Source organism: Callospermophilus lateralis, chromosome 1 (genome assembly GCF_048772815.1).
Source record: "Callospermophilus lateralis isolate mCalLat2 chromosome 1, mCalLat2.hap1, whole genome shotgun sequence".
NCBI classification, from domain to species: Eukaryota; Metazoa; Chordata; class Mammalia; order Rodentia; family Sciuridae; genus Callospermophilus; species Callospermophilus lateralis.
This window is the reverse complement of record NC_135305.1, coordinates 176,758,834-176,779,808: the sequence shown is the minus strand read 5'-3', so window position 1 is coordinate 176,779,808 and position 20,975 is coordinate 176,758,834. Positions and strand designations below refer to the sequence as shown.

Here is a 20,975-nt window from a genome sequence, read left to right as displayed (position 1 = left end):
GAGAATGTGGCCCAGTGGTTAAGCATCCCTGGATTTAATCCTCAGTACCAAAAAATAAAACAAAATAAAATGGGCTGGGGATGTGGCTCAGTGATTAAGCATCCTTTGGTTCAATCCCTAATTCAAAAAAAAAAAAAAAAAAGGAGTCAGTCTAGGTGTGAATCTCAACTCCCCACTTCTAAGAAGGGTTGTCCTTTTCTGAAGCTGACAGTGTGCTGCTGGATTGGCCTTGTAACTGCATTAGCTCACTTTATCTCTATGTAGCTCCAGAAGGTGAGTATTTTACATATGAAGAAATCAAGGCTCAGAAAAGCTAACTGATTTGCCTAAGGTAACACAGCTAAAGGTTTAGACCCAGGCGTGCCTAATGTTGCATCTCATGTTCTTTCCAGTATACCATTTGGGGAAGAAGAGACAAATGGAGGTAAGGGTCTAGGACCCTATGTTCAACCAGTCTATTCAGCCCTCCCTACTCTTCATCCCCAGGCCTCCACTTGCCATAACTTGAGGAACTGGCCCTGTTCCCCATTCTGCCCTAAAGCATCAGCCTGGAGGTAAGGAAAGGCAATAGCTAGACCAGGCCCAAATAGGCAGGTTGCTTCCTCCAAGAGCAAACAGAAACCTGTTTTCAGCCAGTCCAGGGTAGTGGGCAAGGCCAGCCTCAAGATGACCAGAGTGACCTTGCTGTGGGTAGCCCCCAGCAGAACAGTATGTGGGCTGCAATTCCACACATGCACCAGCAAAGAAACTGGGGTTTCAATAGGAACCCAGAATGCATTTTCTAACTCTTCTATATCACGGGTAACTTGTTTGAAACAACTTTGTCAAAGATAAAAAATAAAACTCACCAAGCTGAGACCAATATGCTCATCTCCTCATTGTACAGAGGGAAACTACAGCCAAGGTCCTGCATTGAGGATCCCTCAGCTCCCAGACCCAGCTTGGTCTCTTCCCTGCCAGCCCTTCCTTCCTGAACAGTTCTGCCTCACAGGGTACAAGATGGTGCCCAATGAACAGAGAGTAAACTGGGGTTGGAGCTAGAGAAGAGGCATCTTGGTTCAGCTGTTGGGAGAATGTGTCAACAGGCTCATGAGAGAGATCAGCTGCAGCGCCTGGTGAGGAACAGGGGATGCACCCATGCCACCTCATGCAGCCCTCTCCCACCTACTTTGGGCCTGTGCCTGCCTTCTGTGCTTGGAGGGTACCACTGCCTGTCAAGCCAGACTGGATGGCAGGTGATAGCAAAGTGAGGCCCTCCTAGGGACGCAGCCCTACCTGTTATGTAGGCCTTGAGGGATGAATGAAAGCAGGAAGAGCAGTCAAAGGCCTGGTCAGAGTCAGGGAGGGGGTTCAGAGTGAGAGGCAGTATGGCCAGCAGGCAAGAACAGAGCAGGCCCTAGCAGTTGGGAAAGGCCAAAGGCGCAGGCTCGGCAGAACAGCCTGGCCTTTCCAGACAGAACCAAATCAAGGAGGCCACAGGGTTTCACAACCCAGGAAGTGGGCTCAGCAAGAGGAACAGGAGGTGGGGGAAGAAAGGGCTAGAAACTCCCTTCCAAAGACCTCCACCAGGAATCTTGTCCCAGCCCCCATGCGCCCAGTTCTTCCTGAGAGAAGAACCTCGGCTGGGCTCTCAGTTCATGCCTGAGTGCCACAGCAGGGGAGGCTCCCCAACTCTGCTCCTCCCCAGGACTGGCACCTCATTCTCTGGCCAGGACTCCTCCTCCACCCTTCCTTCACCCTACACAGACCAACCACTGCCCACGAACTCTCCTCCTCGGACTCCCCAGGGCTCTGCTATTCCTCACTGCTCTCCTTCTCCGGCACACCCTCCCAGCTGTCACCACCCTGGTCCCTTCCCCAGCCAATCTTCCCACCATGTGGAACCCCCTTGGTTCCCACTGCCCTGGGACCTCAGCCCAGACCTCGGCCTGGCATTCAGAGCTCCCCACACCCTGGCTATGCCCTGTTCAACTCCCATTCTGGCCACTCTATACCTCACTTTCAAGTCTCTATGGACTTGTACATGCCGTCCCCACAGCCAGAAGACCTTCCTGAGTCATGTGTCCTTCCAGGCAATTCAAAAGGCCAGCCTGGGGATCTTTCCCCCCTCCTCAAGATACCAGCTACTTCCCTGCTGGTGACCTATGCCAGTATCTGTGGTCAGTTGTATCTGAGGACTTGGGTTTGTGGTCTAGGGGTATCTCTGCCTCCTGGTCAGCATGCTCATCCCTGGTTACAGAGCTGACTTTATGGGGCCATTTCAAAATCCCACTGGCAGGCCCAGCCCAGCCATCTGGAATTCAGTAGGAATCAGAGGTGGGGTCCAGGCGGCACAAGTTTACCTTTTAATTGCAAAGGGGGTCGTGCTATTATAAGAATCCAATGAAAGCCAGGAGTCCTCTTATTAGGAAAACACATGCAGGAGATGATATGATTGTGTGCACACACAGAGTTAAGAGCTGAGGCCCCCAAGGCCAAATAAGCCCCACATCACCTTCAGCCCACCTCAGGCCCAGCTAGTGGGCATCACAATGACAAGACATACCAGGCTGATGGTAACTACAACCTGGTGGGGAATATCACATAAACAGTGGCTACGGAACAGGATGACACCATGCATTGCTCAGGCAGTGAGAATAGCAAGACAGAGCAGGGGATAGAATCAGGGATGGGGCAGCGGGGAAGCTTCCATCTCAGGGAAAGCAGGGGTGTTACAGTCCACTTATCCAGAGGGTTTGGAAGGACAGAGGGGCAGGACTAAGGATATTGAGTGTCAATTGGCTCAAACCAAAGGCCAACACAGGCTGAATAGGGCCTCCTTAAAAGCACAGCCCACACTAGGCACAGGCCTGAAGTCTCCCAGTTGGCCCTGGGTTGGGGAGACCTGGGTTCAGTCAGAGGGAGGGCTCCAGGCACCCTTGAGGGAGTAACAAAAGCTCCTTCACGGCAGGAGCCAGAGAGTCAGCTCCTACGAAGACAAGGGGGCCTCTGTGTGACCCTGGGTGTGGGGGAATATGTGGACTTCTCCAAGAATAACGACACACATGTGCACACACGGGCACACCCACAAAACCAAACATACAGTTACAAATGGGGAGCCTCCCTTGAAGTTGGATGTACACGCACACATTTATAGCCACAGTCACATGTGACAGCTCAAAAGGTGCACACATGCACACATACACACACACACACACACACACACACACAGAGTACCCCCCCTCCAGTAGTTTCTCAAATGTCAACATGCATCCAGGCACACAAAGACCACACCCAGCCATACAGGATCTATGTGAATAAGCCATAACACACACACACGGGGACAGGCACACTGGGCAGACACAGAGATGAATACATGAACTTGGAAGGATCCCATAAGCCTGACTAGAATCCGGTACCCAAATGCCACTGTTCCTACTATAGTCCCCCTGGGGCACAATGGCTGGAGATGGGAAGGGCATCTGGGAATCAGGCCAGGCTGGGCCTCCCTACTGAAGGAGGTCCAGAGCAAAGTCCAAAGTGTGTAAGGAAGGAGTGGGTGGGTCATGCACATCCCTGTGCAGACCTGCCACCTTGCCTTCAGGGCCTGGGAGGAGTGGGGTGGGGGGAGTCAGTTGAGGCTGAGGCTGGGAGGTCACAGGTGGCAGTCACAGGCTTGGCACATGAGAGCAGGGGAGGGCTGGAACATCTGCTGGTGGGGACAGCCCACATATGACCTCCATGAGCTCTAGGCTTACCATGCAGAAAATGATAGAGAGGTTAAGTAATTCAACCAAAGCCACAAAGCCAATGGGGCAGACCCAGGTGGAGGGGGAGAGAGGCTCCAGTTTCAGTGCTCAAATGGCCCATCTGGCCTGCAGTGCAGCAAGGGGATGTGTTGGCAGGTAGGAACAGCTCCACGAGGTGGTCCCAACCCCACTCCTTCTTTTCCCCATAGAGTCCCCAGGATTTTCCTGATTATTTACAAGAAACAAATGTTTTGTGTTTGGGAGAAGGTAAGGTGGCCACCTAAGCCTTTTGGTGTCTGTCAGTCCCTCTGCAGTAGGTAGAGCCCAGATGATGCCCCCCGTCCCCGACTTCAGGGACCTTGAAAAAGCTGGGAGAGACAAGACCAACCCATGTAGCAGGCCATTCCCAAATGGCAGGCAACAGAGGAGCTGGTGAGCATGGGGATGAGTGGGCTGGACAGGCCTAGTTCAGAGCCGGTGCCCTGAGAACATGGCTGAGTCTTGGGCAGGCATGCTGAGCACCAGGCCTGACACAAGAAACAGTGCCAACACCCAGAAGCCGTCACCACGGTTCTTACCACCACTGTCATCCTCACACCCTGCCCTGTCTCTGCCCATTTTCATCTATCCTCAGTCACTCAGTAATGGGGTGCCTGGCCTGTGGGAAGGGTCTGGGGTGGGCTGAGGCAGCCTACATCCATGGGCAGAGCACAGGCCTCAGCTTCCCTGTCTTAACAATGGAAACCCCCAAGATTTCTCAGTCCTGATACTGGAGGACCCCGAGAGCCTCTTCTCACACCCTCAACCTTGGCCCTGAAGCCTATACCACAAAGACATCTGATCCGACCTTGGCTTTGGTGACTGGCTGCTCGACTGCTCTTGTTTACCCAATACAACCATAGACATGATCCAAAGCTTCCGGGGCTGTTTTGAAAACAGTGGCTCAGCCACCACAAGCCTGCCCTCCTGGCGCCTGGGCAGGGACCTTCGAGGGACAGCAGTCCCAGCAAGGACCCTCAAATTCCCCCACCAATGGCTTGCTGAGCCCTCTCCTCCCCAACCTAGGCTTTAGATTCTCAGGTCTCCACCTTTAGCCCAGACCCTTTTGGACCCAGGCTGTGGCCCCACCTGCCTCCCCAACCTCACCACGTGAATGATTCTAAAAGTGCTCAAATCTGCCCACAGCAGCCCACTGGTGTTCCCCTTCCAAGTGCTTCTCATCTGTTAGGGGCGCCCACGCTCACACAGCTGTCAGGCCAGACACCTGGGGCCAGTTTGCCTCCTCCGGGGGCCTCCCCACCCAGTCCGCAATGGTGTCTGCCTCTGCAGCAAAGATCAAGACCTTCTTTTCTCCGCCTCCTGCCCCATCCTGGCCACCATTGCCATCTCCAGGCTTGGTACCTGCCTGCCCACAGCTCTACCTCCCCTAGTTTGGCCCCTATGGTTCCTCTGCTCCAGCATCCAGACAGGGCTCTTAAGACTTAAGAGTACAGTAGACCTCATCACCCTTGCCTAAGCCCCTGGAGTTTCCTATTGCTCCTTGGGTAAGCTCAGACTCCTTTCCGCCAGACCTGTGGCCCTTACCTTCCTGACCCCCTTGGTAGCTGCTCTCCCCTCATTCCAGTTCCTAGCCACAATGACCCTTTTCAGTTCTCTGATCAGACAAATTCCTTCCTGCTGAGGAGGCTCTGGGCTTGCTATTCTGTCTTCCTGTCCCCAATGCCCCACAGTGGTTCCTTCCCATCATTCATTTCTCATAAGGATACTCCCCTATCTGCCTATTTCACAGAATAGGAAGACTTACAGCCATCCAGCACCTAGCTCCAGGGGACACAGCCAGGAAATATTAAACAAGGGACTTTCTGATGCTTGCAGAGGTCCTTTTCCTAAATCTGCAGGATTCCCTTGCCTTGATGGCCCAGCCCTACAATTATCTCCAGCCCTCCAGGCTCCTGAGCCCTGCCTGCCATGTCGCCATCATTAACTCTTCAACACTGGAGAGCTCAGCCTCTTGGTCCCAAAGAGTGAAAGCCAAAGCTCATCCTAGTCCTCCCTGAGCTGATCTTCTGTTTGTTCCTGAGATAGGCAGGCCACCAGCTGCCATGGGTTAAGGATGGATGCATACACAAGTGTATGGGGGGATTTGTTGCTCCCCGACCCCTCAGTCTCCTCAGTCCAAGATGACTGCCCCCTACCCCCGTCCAAAGGCTGAGGCCAGGGGTCTGAGGGTGGGTAGGCTGGCAGGAGGGCTCACCACCCACTTCCTCATTCCCAGCCAATTTCCTAAGCCCAAAGTCCTGCAGGAGCCCAGAGTGGGAGGGCTGAGAGGAGCCCTGAGGGGGCAGGCAGTTAGCTGCCTGCTTCCCTTCCCCAGCATCCTGCATCTATTTGTCACGAAATCTGTTTTCTTCTCTCTTTGAAAGGGAGTGAGGGGGAGACAGCAGGAGGGGGCTGGGCTGCTGAGTGGGCACAGCTGCTCCACCCTGGCACTCCTTCCTCAGAGGACAGGGAATCTATTGAACCAATGGAGCTCTCCCACCCCTGGTATTGCTGCCGAAGGCAGAACTGAGGGGGACGAAGGGAGCCAGAGACCTGACTTAGTTGGGCTCCAAAGCCACCTGGCCTTGTGACTGGGACAGTCCTCAGCCAATCAGACAATTATGGCCCATTATTAGTACCACTTGCTGTTTTCTGAATAGTTACCAGGAAGCAGGCACTGAGTACTTCACATGACTGACAGAAGATGTGCCAAGCATGGTGCTGGCTACTTTGCACACATTATCTTATTTTCCATATAACCTCACCAGGGTAGATATCATTGCATTTGCCAGAGGGGGAAACCGAGGCACTGAGTAGCAAAGCCACTTGGCCAGGCTCATTTATACAGTTGCTTAGTGCTGCCGAATCTTCAAGAAGCAGCCTGCCATCTCTGTCCCCAAGAGACTGTGCCTGTTGAAGTTGATGCCTCTCATTCTTGGCTTCCAGGCTTGGAGGGAGGGAGAAGCTGCAGTTGTGGGGGCTGCAGGGGACTTTATGGTCTCAGCACCTCATCTTTCTCCTAGAGTCTCTAACTAGGCTAAGCAGCCCTGGCAGTAGAAAGCCTGATCAGTCGGCCTAGCCCACAGGCAAGATGCTGCTCCCCTCGGAAAGCAGGGCAGGGGCGGGGCAAGCCACAGGCAGAGGGCTGGTCAGTCCCACTCTGAAACCACTTCCTGGGCAGCCCAGAGGAAGTGAGCCTCCGGAAACGCCTCGGACAGACAGTCTTCTCCCCTGGGTCTAGGCCTTGGAAAGTGGACCCTAGGAGAGAGTACCCTGCCTGCCTCCCGGACCCCTGAGCCTAGCAACTCCACTCTCTCCAGACATGGACACTGGGTTGGACAGAGGAGCTGTAGGACCCCCACTGGCCCGTGAGCACCTCAGCCTTATGGCCAAACAGCCCACTTCCTCCTCTGTGGCAGCAGCCACAAACGGTACTGCAGCAGCTGACACAGCCCCTCCCCCACGCCCATGTCCCTGGTCTCCAGTACCAAGCCCTGGAGGCCTGAGTTAGATGGGCAAGACAGCTGTTGACTGCCCACAGCATGGCCCACCCAACTCTAGCCTCTGGTCACAGCCACACCTGGACTCTCACTGTCACGCCAGACCCAGGCTACATGGCTAGGCTGTTACCCTGCCTAGGGCCTCACTTCCCAACCCAGCATGGGCACAGTGCGGTATGTGTGGGCAGACATCTGAGTGCATGATGACAGAGACGAGTGTGTGTATGCGCATATTAGTGTGCCCATGGGGGTGCATATGCAGGCACCGGGCACCTATGGCACGTGTGCCCAGTGCAGCCTGGCATTCTGTATGAACACGTGCACATCTCTGCTAGCCAGACAGGTGATGCTTGAGAGCAGAAAGTGGGTGGCTCCAAAACTAACTAATTGAACTCCTTAGGGAAGGAGGTTGAGTGCTGGGAGGGACTGGCTCCCCTGGCCTCAGGGGGCAGAGGCCCTCAAGCCAAAGGTACTTCTCATCCTCCCCACCAGATAGGTTTTGGAGTAGGATAAATAAGCAGAAGACCCTCTGCCCCCAGTGGAGTGACAGCCCTGTCCCCAGAGTCAGGCCCAGAGAGTCCAGCCTCCTCAGGTTCACTCAAGTCACCCTAAGACCTATAGTGCCTGACAGCCAGTAGGGTGGGAGTAGGGAACCGATCAGGGGGGACTCCTGGAGGAAAAGCCATCCTTCCCATCCCCTGCTCCTATCCCCCCCAGGTTCCAGGTGCCCTCAGCACACACCCACACACCCATTCAGAATCTGGCTTACTGGGGATTTAAACACTCAGTGAGTAACACTCCCCAATCTTTCCTTTGTTCATTTGTTCCTTTCTTTCTTTTTTTGCAGGGGAGGGGATGCAGGGGATTGAACTCAGGGGCACTCGACCACTGAGCCACATCCCCAGCCCTATTTTGTATTTTATTTAGAGACAGGTTCTCACTGAGTTGCTTAGCACCTTGCTTTTGCTGAGGCTGGCTTTGAACTCCCGATCCTCCTGCATCATCAGCCTCCCAAACCACTGGGATTACAGGTGTGTGCCTAGCTGGTTCCTTTCTTTCTTTCTTTCTCTTTCTGGGAATTAAACCCAGGGCCGTGTACATGCTAGGCACATGAGTTACACGGAGCTTTATGCCCCAGCCCAGAAGACTGTTGCAATTGTAATAGGGGCTGATGGAACCAAGGCTGGCCCCAAAGGGAGGGATTTCTAGCTTCCTGAGGCGCCTCGGAGACTGCAGCCTTCTTGGGCATTCCTCAGAGACACTGCCCAGCTTGCCTTGAATCTAGAGGCTGGGAATTGGGATTTAGAATCCCTCCTCAGGCCCCAGAGAGGCTGGGGAAATAGAGTGGGGGAAATGGGATATGGAAGAATATCCAGCTGTGCTAAGAAACCCCATTCCATTCCCAACCCAGCATCCAACCCACCGTGAGGCCTAGGTGAACCTCCATTTCCCTGTGTGATGGCGAGGATGATGTGACAGAGATACAAGGAGCCATGGAAAAACTGACACACCCTCCCCAACCCTTGGCTCACATATCACTTTCTAACTGACAATAAATTGTCATCACTCCTTCCCCCAAACAACTGGTGGGCTCCAGTCCTCCAAGGCCAAAGCCTTCCCTGGGCCACAGCCAGGTTTTAGGCAGTGAGCTCCTCCTAGGCAGAGCAAATGGCTGCTTCTTCTGGGCATCCAGGCACCAAACCACCCAATCCCACAGCAAAAAGGGAGGAGTCCAAAGAAGAATGCTACCCCAGCCCAAAGTCCTTCTGCCTAAGAGAACGCAGTCCTACCTGGGGCTCCCAACGCCCACTTGTCCTTGGTCTGGGCTCCTGTTGCTGCTGCCACTCACCAACCACCAGGAAAAGTAGGCCCTCCGCCCTCACTTGGGCCAATTCCCAGCAGGCCTGCAAGAAAAGGAGAAAACAGCTGAGCCGGGAGGCAAACAGGATCTCCCCATCAGCATGGCTGACACAGACCCGCTCAGTCTTGCCTGACTCTTACATCTTGGACCTCTCTGGACTTGACTTTCTCTTCTGTGAAATGGGCTGCCAGGCACAAATATTCCTGGGCATTGGCTATGTGTCTACTTCATGTTAGGGGTTGGAACACTGTGTCCCTGCCCTTGGAATATTTCCAGCCTGGTAAGGAGGTCAGCAGACACAGCAAAAAGCTATTTCCAACCCCTGTCTACAGGAGGTTGCCCTGCAGGTTTTGGAGTCCTAGGGTGCAACCAGGCACCACCACTTTAGGGCCTGGGGCGATTCCTCTGAGCTTATTTTTTAAATGGAGAAAACATTAATACCACAAGTGCCTCTATGGCTTCAAATTTTATTGTGTCAGCTCCTATGCTAGATTCATGTTGAAACAAATGAATGGTGATTTTTTTTTTTTTTTTATTCCTTGTTTGGTATTTTATGGTTCATGTGATTCTCCCATTATTTTGTGCCCATTATACAGCTGAAAACCTGAGGCCTGGAATGGCAGTGACGGCAAGGTGCACTGGATCTCCTAGCTAAAAGGCATTTCCTCTAAAAGACCAGGTCAGAGCTCCACAAAATTTCCTTCCCCAGGTATAAACTCCTCCCTACCACCCAGTCCCCTATCAGCACTCCCTGGGGGCAAAGGTATCCTCAGGCTTTTTCTTTTTGTCATTACTTTAAATTATTTCTAATTTTAATTTAAATTCCAATTAGCTGTGCCAGCTAAATGGTGTCAGGGCCCTGCAGTTACAGCTCTGAATCACCCCTCTTCACCCTCTCCCCCCATCACTGCTACAGAGACTAGGGGCTGGCCAAGAGGAGTTGGAAGGGTTTTATCATTCATTCAGGCTGAACAGGGTTGGGTCTTAGAGTTTCCAAACACATGCTCCCTCCCACAGACAGCTTGATCAAGGGGACAGGAAGGGGCAAGAGACCCACTGCAGGCAGGAAATGGGGTTGGGGACTATGGGAGATTTTGTAAATCCCAGCTTCCAAGAGAATGGGGATCACAGAGCTGTGGGGTGATCACCAAATAAGACTTAGTGTGTGCTGTGCGCTCACTGTGGGTCAAGGCTGTGCTGAGGATCAGTGACACAGGACCTCTACTCCTCACAACTTTCTCCATGCTGCAGAAAAGGAAACTCAACCTCTCTTGCTCTTAATAGGTACAGTGAGTATTTGAGCTCATGTCTGTCTTGGTCCAGAGCCTGAGATCTTGGTCATAACACTACAAACCCCAGAACTCGCCTATAGCTTTCTCCATTGCCCCAGGAGCCAAGGTTGGCTTTGTGCATGCACAACGCACACCCACGACCTCATGTTCTTGCACATGGTCTCATACACGGGGGCTCTCACCTTCCCTCCCAGCACTGTCACTACATACCTTGTCACATTCCCTCCTGCACTGACACCCACACCCAGCCATCTCAGTTCCCTACAATCACAGTCTCTCCCAGGCACACACCTGTAGTTTCATACAGTCAGACTGTGAGTCTGTTACCAGTCATAGGCTCCCACCATAGCTCCACACTGCCAGTGTCACCTCCAGCGAAGTCCCAGCACACACAGGAGCTCTCATAACATTCTACAGCCAGGTATAGCCACCCAAACACATCCCACCCCCCCACAGTTGCCCTCTGCCAGCCTATCTACCACACCCCAGCCCAGTCCATAGCAGGAAGGAGGAAACCCAAGGGACCAGTCTCCTCCCTCTGGACCAGGTCAGCCTGGTCACAGTAGCTCAGTGGCAGAGGGACAGGAAAAACCAAATGTGAGTGCACACACACATGCACACTTATTTAGACACACTCACACATGAGCCCGGTGGGCTGACACCCCAACACCAGGGGCCTCCCACAATTAATGGATCTAATGTACTCATGGCCAGTTGGTCACCATGATATACCCAAGTGCAAAACAGGACCTTCCAGACACACAGGGACACCCCACCACCACCACATAAGGGCAGTCTGGTGACACAGAACAAACACATCAAGATCTGGTGTGCACAGTTGCAGAGGACACACAAAGAGCTTCAGGACACACAAATAAACATATACATGTGCTAGGCACACACGTGAAGAAGGACACAAAATCACAGGGGCACGTCCCACAAAAAACACATAAAGAGACAGACACACATCATACCCACAAGTCCAGATACAGGCAATACAGCACACGGTGATAGGGTCCATGCAATAGGGTAGGGGCCAGAGGAAAAAGGATCCTCCCACACTCGCACCCTAGCCAGGTTTAAATGGGGTACTTAATAGGACTCTCCCCGCCCCCACAGACAGGGAGTTGGGGAAGTGGGAGCAGTTGTGATGGTGCTCACCTCCTCCCTCTCCAGAGCTGGCCAGCAGGGTGCCCCCATCTCCATCCCCCTTCCCTTACCAGCCTGGGCCCCCAGGGAGGTGGCGCCTGGGTTGTGGAAGCTGGGACTTACCGCACCAGGCAGGGCCACCCGGAGAGGGGGCTCAGAGGGGCAGGGTGAGAAGGGGGATGGTGGAGACTAGAGCCACGCCCAGCCCAGAGACAGATGGAGAGACCGAGAAAGACATCAAGACTGAAAGAAGAGATAGAGAGCAGGAGGCGCCGAGCGGGTCCGCCCGGATGGGACCCAGGGGCGGGAGATGAGGCGTGGCGGGCCGTCTGGCTCCGGCTCTAAAGGAGAGGCTGCTGGACAGGCACCCGGCGGCGAGCGTGGGTCGGGGGCGCGGCTGCGAGAGGACAGGATCGAGGGGGCGGCGGGGTGAGTGGTGGGGGTGGGGCGATGGAGCACGCGGAGGGCGACTAGCAGACAGCCCCAGTCTGGGGAGAGGCGGACCCGGGAACACAGAGGGAGTGTGGACACACGAACGGACAGAGGGCCCCAGAGAGATCAGGGAAGGACGATCGGACCCTCGGCGCGGCCGGGGCACACAGGAAGGTAGAAGGCCAGGGAGCGATCGGACATGAGGGCCTAGGCTCCCACCGTCGAACAGAGGGACAGACGGACGGGGGCACCGAGACACCGCGGGTCTCGGCACTCGGCGGGACTTTTGCTGGTCGCAGTTTCTCAGTTTCGGAAAAGGGAACCGGAGAAGGGAGGGGGAAGGGAGAAGCGCTGAGCCTTCGAGGTAGGTAGCCCCGATCCCGCGCCCGGCTCTCACTCACCTCCTGGCGCGAGGCCAGGCGCCAGGGGTCGCGGCGGCAGGGGTCTGGCTCCCGGAGCTGCTCCCAGGAGTGCGCGCGGACGGGGATCGGTGCAGGCCTGACCCGGACGGGTCCAGGGGCGGGTGGGGACGGCCCGGGTCTTAGCGCCGCTGCCAGATACCAGGGGTCGCTTTGGGGATCCCAGCGGCCGCCGCCTCCTGCTCGGGCGCCGCTGCACACGGAAGTGCAAGGGGGCGGGGCGGCGCGACCTCACCCAGGTGCCGGCCTCAACCCCACCCCCTATGAGGGCCCGCCCACAAGTGCCGGCCCCTCCAGGGCCCCGCCCCCGCCAGCTGGGAGCTGAGGGGTCCAGCGGGTTTGTGCCTCTCTCCGTCTGGCTTAAGTCTCCTGACCTCTCTAGCCTCCCCAGCACTCTTCACGCCACCGCCCTCCAGTAGTACACAAGCCGGCATCTGGAGAGGACCCCATTTTACAGTGGAGGAGGCTGAGGTTGGTGGGGCCCCTATACACCCTGAAGCCCAGGAGGCGCCCGCGGGGGTTCCCCGGCTCCTCACGCCCACGCATGGGACTCCCCACTGGCCAGCTGGCCCTCCCAGCCTGGCCTCACTCCTTCTTTTCCTGTTGGCTGGAGCGCGGACGCAACCGGGCTCAGTGCCCGCCGCCAGGCCTGCTGGTCCAGGCCCTGCCCCAAAGACGGAGCTGGAAAGACTCCTGGGCTGGCGGTTCTAGTTGATCTGCGTCTACACTGCTCATCGGGCAGTTCTGAGAGCTGCCTCTACCTCTCCCGTTCTTCTACTGTCCTGTCCCTACCTTCCAGAGTTTCCATAGCCCTAGGCAGCCACAAGAACTCCCTTTCTAGACCTGAAAATTCGTTGTCAGCTATAACTCATTCATTCATTTTTTTTCACCCAGTGTACTCTGGGTCTAAACCAATTGGGGTCTAGGGAGTTGATCCCCTGCCCTCAAAACTCAGAAAGCCAAGCCATTGCCTCATATTAAGTCCAAGAAATGGCATTTTGCAGGAGGCAAAAAATACGGAGTTCTGTGCTCTGGCCTCCTGGGGGACCACCTTGAGGGGATGAGAATAGTCTAGGCTGCTCTTCCTAGCTGAGACCCGGGGGTAGAAGTGGGGGATGACCACTGAGGAGGCCTGAGTTGACTCTGGGGCCTGTGGCAGAGACAGGACACAGCTAGAACATTAGTCTTCTGCAGCAGTGGAAGGGTGGGGAAGGCTGTTTCAATGGGGCCGGTGACAGGTTTAAGGGGGCTCCTGGGAATCAGATGAGGCAGTGGGCGGGCTGGCAGGAAGCAGGAGGCTAGGAGAGGCAGGGTAAGAAACAGAACACATGGTTGAGGTTGGAGAAAGTGAGTGGGAAGAAGAGACCAGACCAGGTAGATTGCAGGGCTGCAGGAATGGGGGTGGGGGTTGACCATGAGACCAGGGATGGAGATGCCTGGCAAAGATGAGTTGAGGATCTGGGCTGGAGAGAGAAAACCACAATGACTCCTCCCACTACAGAGGGAGGGCCCTGTACCCTATACCCCGGAAGGAGGCAGAACTTTGTTTGAAAATTAATTAGTGTCTAAGTTCACAGCCCTGGTCCCTCACTCTTCACACTTTTGAACATAACATTTCCTGGGTCATTTCCTGTCCATCCCCGTATCTCTGTATTTCTTGGTTATGTCCATTCAAATGCCACTCTTCCCTGATGCCCACTTGCAATCCAGGCCATTATCTTGAACATATTCATTAGCTTTCCTGGGGTTGGGCTGAAGGAAAAGGTGGTGTGCTGCAAGGTGAGCTTTGAGTGACCTTTGCCCACTTGGAATCAGGTTTCCTTTCTGGCTCCTCCTCTGGGTTCACAGTAGCCAACCCAGCCTCTCCCTCAACATCAACAATAGCCCTACCTTGTACTAGGAACCGTAGAGGATGTCTAGACATTGGGGAGCTCCAGGTCCAGCCACCAGACCTTTGTTGCCACATGCTACCTTCCACCTTGGAAAAGGAAATGAAGAATGATGGCTATCAGTCATGGGGCTACCCTGTGCTAGCCTGTCCTAGGTGCTGGATGTGTGCAGTCTGCCCAGTCCTCAAGTCTCCCATAGGTGGGGGTCACCATAGGAGGGTGGTGAGCAAACTGAGCCTAAGAGAAAGATGAAGCCACTTGCCCAAGAATATACAGTACACAGAGGCAGAACTCAAAACAAGGTCTGCCCAGCTTCAAAAGCCATACTTTGCACCAAGGATTCTCGATTTCAGCACTTAAGGACTTTTGGGCCACATTATTCTTTGTTATGGGTGTTGTCCTGTGTACCCTAGGATGTTTAGCAGCATCTCTGGCCTCTATTGCTACTAGACATCAGTAGCAATCCCATGTCCCACTCCCCTCTACACATAATTTGTGACATACAAATAAATCTCCAAATGCTGCCAAATGCCTCACAGGGGCAAAACTACCCATTGTTGGAAACATCTGCTTTAGAGTTAACTATAGGAATAACTATAGGAATAAACCAACAGGAAACACTCTCCAGGTCTTCAGGATTATATGGGTTCATGAGTTTAGGGACAGTTACAGTTTGGATGTGTGAAACAATGCAAAAAGGTTTAGAGGAGAAATGATCGGGTCATGAAAGCCTTAATCCAATTAGTAAATTAATTCCATGATGGAATTAATTAAGTGGAAATTGAAGGGAGATAGGGTGAGGCTGGAGCAAATGGGTATTGGGGGCTTGGCTTTAGGGTATACCTTGTATCTGGCAAGTGGAGTCTCTTTCTCTCTCTCTGCTTTCTGATCATCATATGAGCTGCTTCCCTCTGCCACACTCTTCCACCATGATGTCCTGCCTCACCTTGAGCCCTGAGGAATGGAGCTGACTATCTATGGACTGAAACCATGAACCCCCAAATAAACTTTTCCTCTTCTACAATTGTTCTGGTTGGGTCTTTTAGCCACAGCAGCAAAAAGTTGACTAAATCAGGGACTTAGAACGCACAGCAGCCTCAGTCTTTCTCCTCTGGAGAAGCACAAGGAACTCAAAAAGAGGCAAAGGGGCTAAGGCTGTCCTGGTCATGCTCTATCAAGGGCAGAAGAGGGATGAAGGTCGACTTCCTTCCAGAGATAGGCCCTGGGTCCTAAGGCCCAGGCATATGTAGGGTCCAGGGAGTGCAGGTCAAGCTTGTCTGGTGCTGCAGCATCCTGAGCTGCTTTTTGGAGCCACGCTGGGTGGGCCAAGGCAGAATCCAGATGAGCTGCCCCCTGTGCACACACATAACCAACCCAATAAGGTCCTCTGTGGCCTGGGAGCAAACTTTGGCTGTGTCCCATGCTAACTATAACTCTGGTCAGGTGACCCCACCTTTCCCAGCCTGAGTCCTCACCTATGGAATGGGCTGGATAAGGGTTAATGAGATGATATGTACAGAGCCTCAGCCAGGGTAGACACCTGGTAAGGGTTTGCTTCACACTGGCTAAGGTTACAGGCATGGTCCTTATGCCAGATCACAGGCTGTCAGCCTTGAAAGAGCCCTTGATAGCCTCTCATGACATGAAATGTAAATCCCCAAGTAGGGCTGGGCTCATAGCAGCCATCCAGAAGTGACGTTTTCCTCCAGGTTCACAGCCAAGGAAACAGCTAAGAGTAGAACTAGGAAGCATCCACCCAGGCTCTATGGGCCCCCTGGAGGGTTTGTCCGGAGAAGATGAAGTTGACCCCTGCCACCCTTGTCCCATCTAAAGGTTGCAAATACTATGGGCCCCTAGACTCCTCCACAGGAAGTCAAGGACTAAACCACACAACCTGGAAAAGACCTGGACTACGTTCTGTACCAGAGATGATATGTACAGAGCCTCAGCCAGGGTAGACACCTGGTAAGGGTTTGCTTCACACTGGCTAAGGTTACAGGCATGGTCCTTATGCCAGATCACAGGCTGTCAGCCTTGAAAGAGCCCTTGATGGCCTCTCATGACATGAAATGTAAATCCCCAAGTAGGGGATTTACATTTCATGTCATGTCATTTTACACCCAGCTGAAGTCAGAACAGGGTCCCCCATTTGATGTCTGCCAAGAATTGGTCCTTGTTTTGGACTAAGGGTCCCTGTTTCTGTCCCTTCTTGTCCCTGAAGTTTTGGCTGCTAGGTCCATCTCTATCACATCCAGAGCACTGGCCTGGCCAAGGGAGAATGGGTTCCTGTTTCTGGGGCAGGAGGTGTAGGTCAGCAGGGACAGTCCTCCTGTTGGGGGTAGGAAGGACACTCGGGGCGTGCCCATGCCCCAGGCCACCAAGACTGTCATAGACAGGGATTTCAGTCGGGAAGCAGGTGAGGGGCAAGCAAGGGCAGGCTCAGAAGGCAGTAGCCTTATGGGTATTACTACATGGCAGGGAAGTGCCAGGTCAGGAAGCTGAAGGGACCAGGTTACAGCTTGTTTCTGCCAAGGACCTATGTCTTTACTGTGCCTGGACTTCCTCATCTGTGGAATGGAGATGGTAATAGTAATGACCTCAGGTCATTGAGTGGACCAACCAGATCAAGCTTCTGACACACAGGGAGTGAGCTCAATCCCTGTTGGTGTTAACTGCCAAACAAAGTTAGCAAGGCTGCAGGTTCCCTCAACAAGTTTGTGTTTGCATAACTTGAGAAATACCTAGTGGAGGGGGGCGGTCAAAGGAAGGTGCTTCCTGGGGAAAGCAGACGCAGGGCTATTCTGCCATTCTCGTGAGTGTGCAGCCAGCCCTCGACTGACTCAGCCCTGCTCGATCACAGCACAGCTCTGGCCAGCCTGAGACTCTCCAGGAGGCTCCACTGTTCCTGTCCCCCAAAGGGGCGTGGGAGTGGGAGGAGGGGCATTGGCGCTAGGGATCGTCACCAAGGACGGCTAGAGAAGCAAGAGAGTCCCCAGTCGTGCTCTGTCAGGTCTCACAGGGCGGGGGCATGCTCATTCACCCACGCAACGGGAAGGCGGGGAGGGTTGGGGTCTCACACAGGTCCCCTTGCAGTGCTTCCTTCAGGGGACTCTGTCTCTCCCCGCAGACGTTGGTTTACTGAACGCAGCTTGGCTCGTAGGAACCGCGAGAGCAGGGCTGAGCTGAAAGGTGGACCTCGAAATGGGGAGGGTGGCGACGTCCGCAGGCACCCCAGGGTCCCCTAACAGCCGCGCCCCACAAACACGCTCCAGTAGGCACGACTCCCGCGCACTGCCACCGACTGCCCCAGGCCCTGCCCCGCCCCGCCCCAGAGAAGTCTTTCCCGGCCAGGGGCGGAGACACACCGCCCAGCCACGTGACGCAGGCCCGGCTATAAAAGACCAGGCTCTATTCCCGGGTCCAGCAGCCACCTGGCGGCTCTTGAGGCGCCGGCACCTGGGCGGGGCGCCACTTTCTTTTGTCAGTCACTGGCTCCTTCCTGGAAAGTCAGAAATACCTAAGTATACCCATTTTGTGGATGGTGCAACCGAGGTCCTGGGTATGAGGGTCATCCAGGGCACTACAATCAGCCTCTTAACTGGGAAATAGAACTTAAGGACCAGGTGCTGGGTGGGGAATGAGAGGTTGAGAGGGAGAAGCATAGAAACCTAGAAAAGTAAATACAGGTTGGGGGGTGGGGTTGTAGCTCAGTGGTAGGGCGCCTGCCTAGCATATGTGAGGCCCCACGTTCGATTCTCAGCACTACATATAAATAAGTAAAATAAAGGTCCATCCACAACTTTAAAAAGACACAGATTGGCAGTTCTGATGGAAAAAAATAATACATTTCCATTAAAGCAAAAGAGAAAGAGAAAAGTTTACAGAAGAAAGTAGACATCCTATAATTATACAGGTCATTTCATCTCCCCAGACAGACCTACTCTCCTCACTGTCACACACCTGTAATCCCAGCCACTTGGGAGGCTGAGGCAGGAGGATCACAGGTTCAAGGCCAGCCTCAGCAATTTAGCCAGGCTGTAAGCAACCTGATAAGACCCTGTCTCAAAATAAAAAGGGCTGGGGATGTGACTCAGTGGTTAAGTACCTCTGAGTTCAGTCCCTGGTACCAAAAGAAAAGAAATTGTTCTTGAGGACACAATCAGGACAGGCTTTCTGAAGAGGCTGTGCAGCTCTCAGAGACAGGACCCCTTAATCCTTGCCTGAGGACTGGCACCGGGAATCTGAGGCCCCTGACACAGACTTCACCCAGGCTCTGCCAACATCTCTTGGCAGAAATGTGAGCAGGGGAAGCAGCTGAGAGAAGTCGTTGGGCTAGTTGGACCAGCAGAGCCTGAGCAAGGCACCTGCATAGCCAGCAGCCTCCACCCCAAGTCCTCCAGTGTCTCAAGAGGCTCTAGAGGCACCAGGACACTTCTGCTAAGCAACCTTCCCCTGCCCGGCCCATACACACAGACACACCCACACTGCCTGCCCATCAGGCCTGGCCTCTGCTCAGGCTATGCTTTGCCCCAGAGCAGAGTTCTTTTCATCAACCAGATGCTAAAAGTCCTTTTAACATCTAACCAGTCTCCATGAAAAAAAAAATTTATTTTTTTTTTAAAGAGAGAGTGGGAGAGAGAGAGAGAGAGAATTTTTTAATATTTATTTTTTAGTTCTAGGCGGACACAACATCTTTGTATGTGGTGCTGAGGATCGAACCCGGGCTGCACGCATGCCAGGCGAGCACGCTACCGCTTGAGCCACATCGCCAGCCCTCTCCATGTAAATTATCCTCCTACAGGGGGCCTCTGCAGGAGCACAACACATTGGCAGAGGCTCCAGATAGGGAAGAATTAGCATGCAGTCTTCATGCTGACTGGTTGTGTGACCTAGAACAAGTGCCACCCTTCATTTAGCCTCAGTTTCCTCATCTGTAAAATCCCCACCTTCTGGGGCTGCCCGGAAGCTAAATTAAAATATTAGATGCAGAGGGCTCAGCCCTATGTCCAGTACTAAAACAGGTGTGCCAGTAATTCCAATGACTTAAGACACTGAGGCAGGAGATCGAAAGCTTAATGCCAGCCTGGGCAACTTAGTTAGACCCTATCTCAAAATAAAAAATAAAAAGGACGGGAGATGGAGCTCAGTGGCTGAGAGCCCTGGGGTTCAATCTCAGCACCAGAAAAAGAAAACAAGGGAGGAAAGAAAAGAATAGAGGCAGATGGGCTGACTGTGTTCCCCTCCCCTGTCAGAGTTGTATCTTCTCCACCAAAGCCCAGCAGATGTGATGGGCAAAGGCAGAGGTTGGCAGGGGAGGTACCTCCTCAGGGGGATGAGTCTTACCCTCAGGCTGCTGCCCACCTTACCGCTTTCACATGCCTTGGCCCTGCCTCTGCCCACAGGCAAGCTGTAGGCACAGGCTGTTACCATCTTGGCCACAGCGGCTAGGCAGGCAGCCAGGTTGTTGGGCAGGCCTAGGCAAGAGGAATAGTGAACCCTTGGGGCCAGAAACACAGCCAGTTCCCAGGCCAGCCCCTCTGGGCCTGTGGGTATAGGGCAGTCATGCTAGGGAAGGGAGGTGGGGGTGGGGAAAAGGCTGTAATTTCTGGAAAAAGGGTGGAATTTGGGTCAAGGACTGGGGTACAGAGTCTGTGCCCTCTGGTGGGCACTGTGTGGGGTAGGGACTCAGACATTGACATCCAGCCACACTGGACTTTCCAGGGTGGGCTCTGAAAGAGAGGCCTCAGCTTCAGGTACCAGACCCAGGATCACAAGAGTCGCTAGGTCCAGAGGAGATCTTCAGCCCTGTTTGGGGCCATTGTGAAAAAGATGAACTAGACTTTCAACTTGCTCTTAGATTTCACACCTGCTCTCCTGGGAAGTTCTTGTTGAGGTCTGTCTCAGCTCCCTCATGTTGCCAGAGCAAGCCTGCTGGTCTGTCTCCTCCAGTAAGAAGATGGCTTTCCTATATGTGGGTTGCTTCTCCCCTGTGTGTGGTCTTCTCCTAGTTCTGGGCATCTCTCTGAGGCTGGAAGGTTTAGGAGGTGCTTAACCACTGAGCCATATCCCCAGCTTTTAAAAATATTTTATTTAGAGGCAGGGTCTCAGAGAATTGCTTAGGGCCTTGCTAAGTTGCTGAGGCTGGCTTTGAACTTGGGATCCTCCTGCCTCAGCCTCCTGAGCCTCTGGCATGTACACCCAACTGTGTCAGTAGATTTAAGTGCTGCAGTGGCAGTGTTCTGTAGAATTTCACTTTCGGTTTGTGTTGTGTGTGTGTGTGTGTGTGTAGGTAGGTAGGTAGTGGCTGGTGTATATGTGAGGTGCAGGAATACTTGCAGGGAAGAGGGTAAGGGGAAGTACCTGGTCTTCCCTCCTGTTCCTTAAGCCCCCTCCTTTCACACTGCCCATCCCAAGCCACCAGAACCCAGAGGAGAAGTCCCCAAGGAAGCTTTCCTCTCCCCCAGACTGTCAGGAGGTAGGTGTTGTGAGGATGTACACGGCTTAGCCACAGCACAAAAGAAGACAAAAGGAACTTCTTCCCTCAGGAAGGAGTTTGCTCCCAGACAGAGGTGCCAGGGGAAAGGTTCCTAGGCCCTGGACTCGGTCCCAGTGGGCTTGCACTGGGCAGTCTTCTGTTCTGGTCTCCATACCCAACCTCACCCTGAC

At 53.8% G+C, this 20,975-nt stretch overlaps 1 protein-coding gene across 2 annotated transcripts in view; it reads right to left on the bottom strand.

Moving 5' to 3' along the window:
- Prkcd (protein kinase C delta) overlaps positions 1-12,633 on the bottom strand; it is a 31,115-nt gene extending 18,482 nt beyond the window's left edge. For both annotated transcript variants that reach the window (XM_076868199.1, XM_076868209.1), the window contains exons 1-2: positions 12,403-12,633; positions 9,058-9,171 (exon numbers count right to left, since the gene is read on the bottom strand). The gene's annotated coding sequence lies outside the window, so the exon portion shown is untranslated. The remainder of the gene's footprint in view (positions 1-9,057; positions 9,172-12,402) is intronic.
- Positions 12,634-20,975: the final 8,342 nt, after the last annotated feature.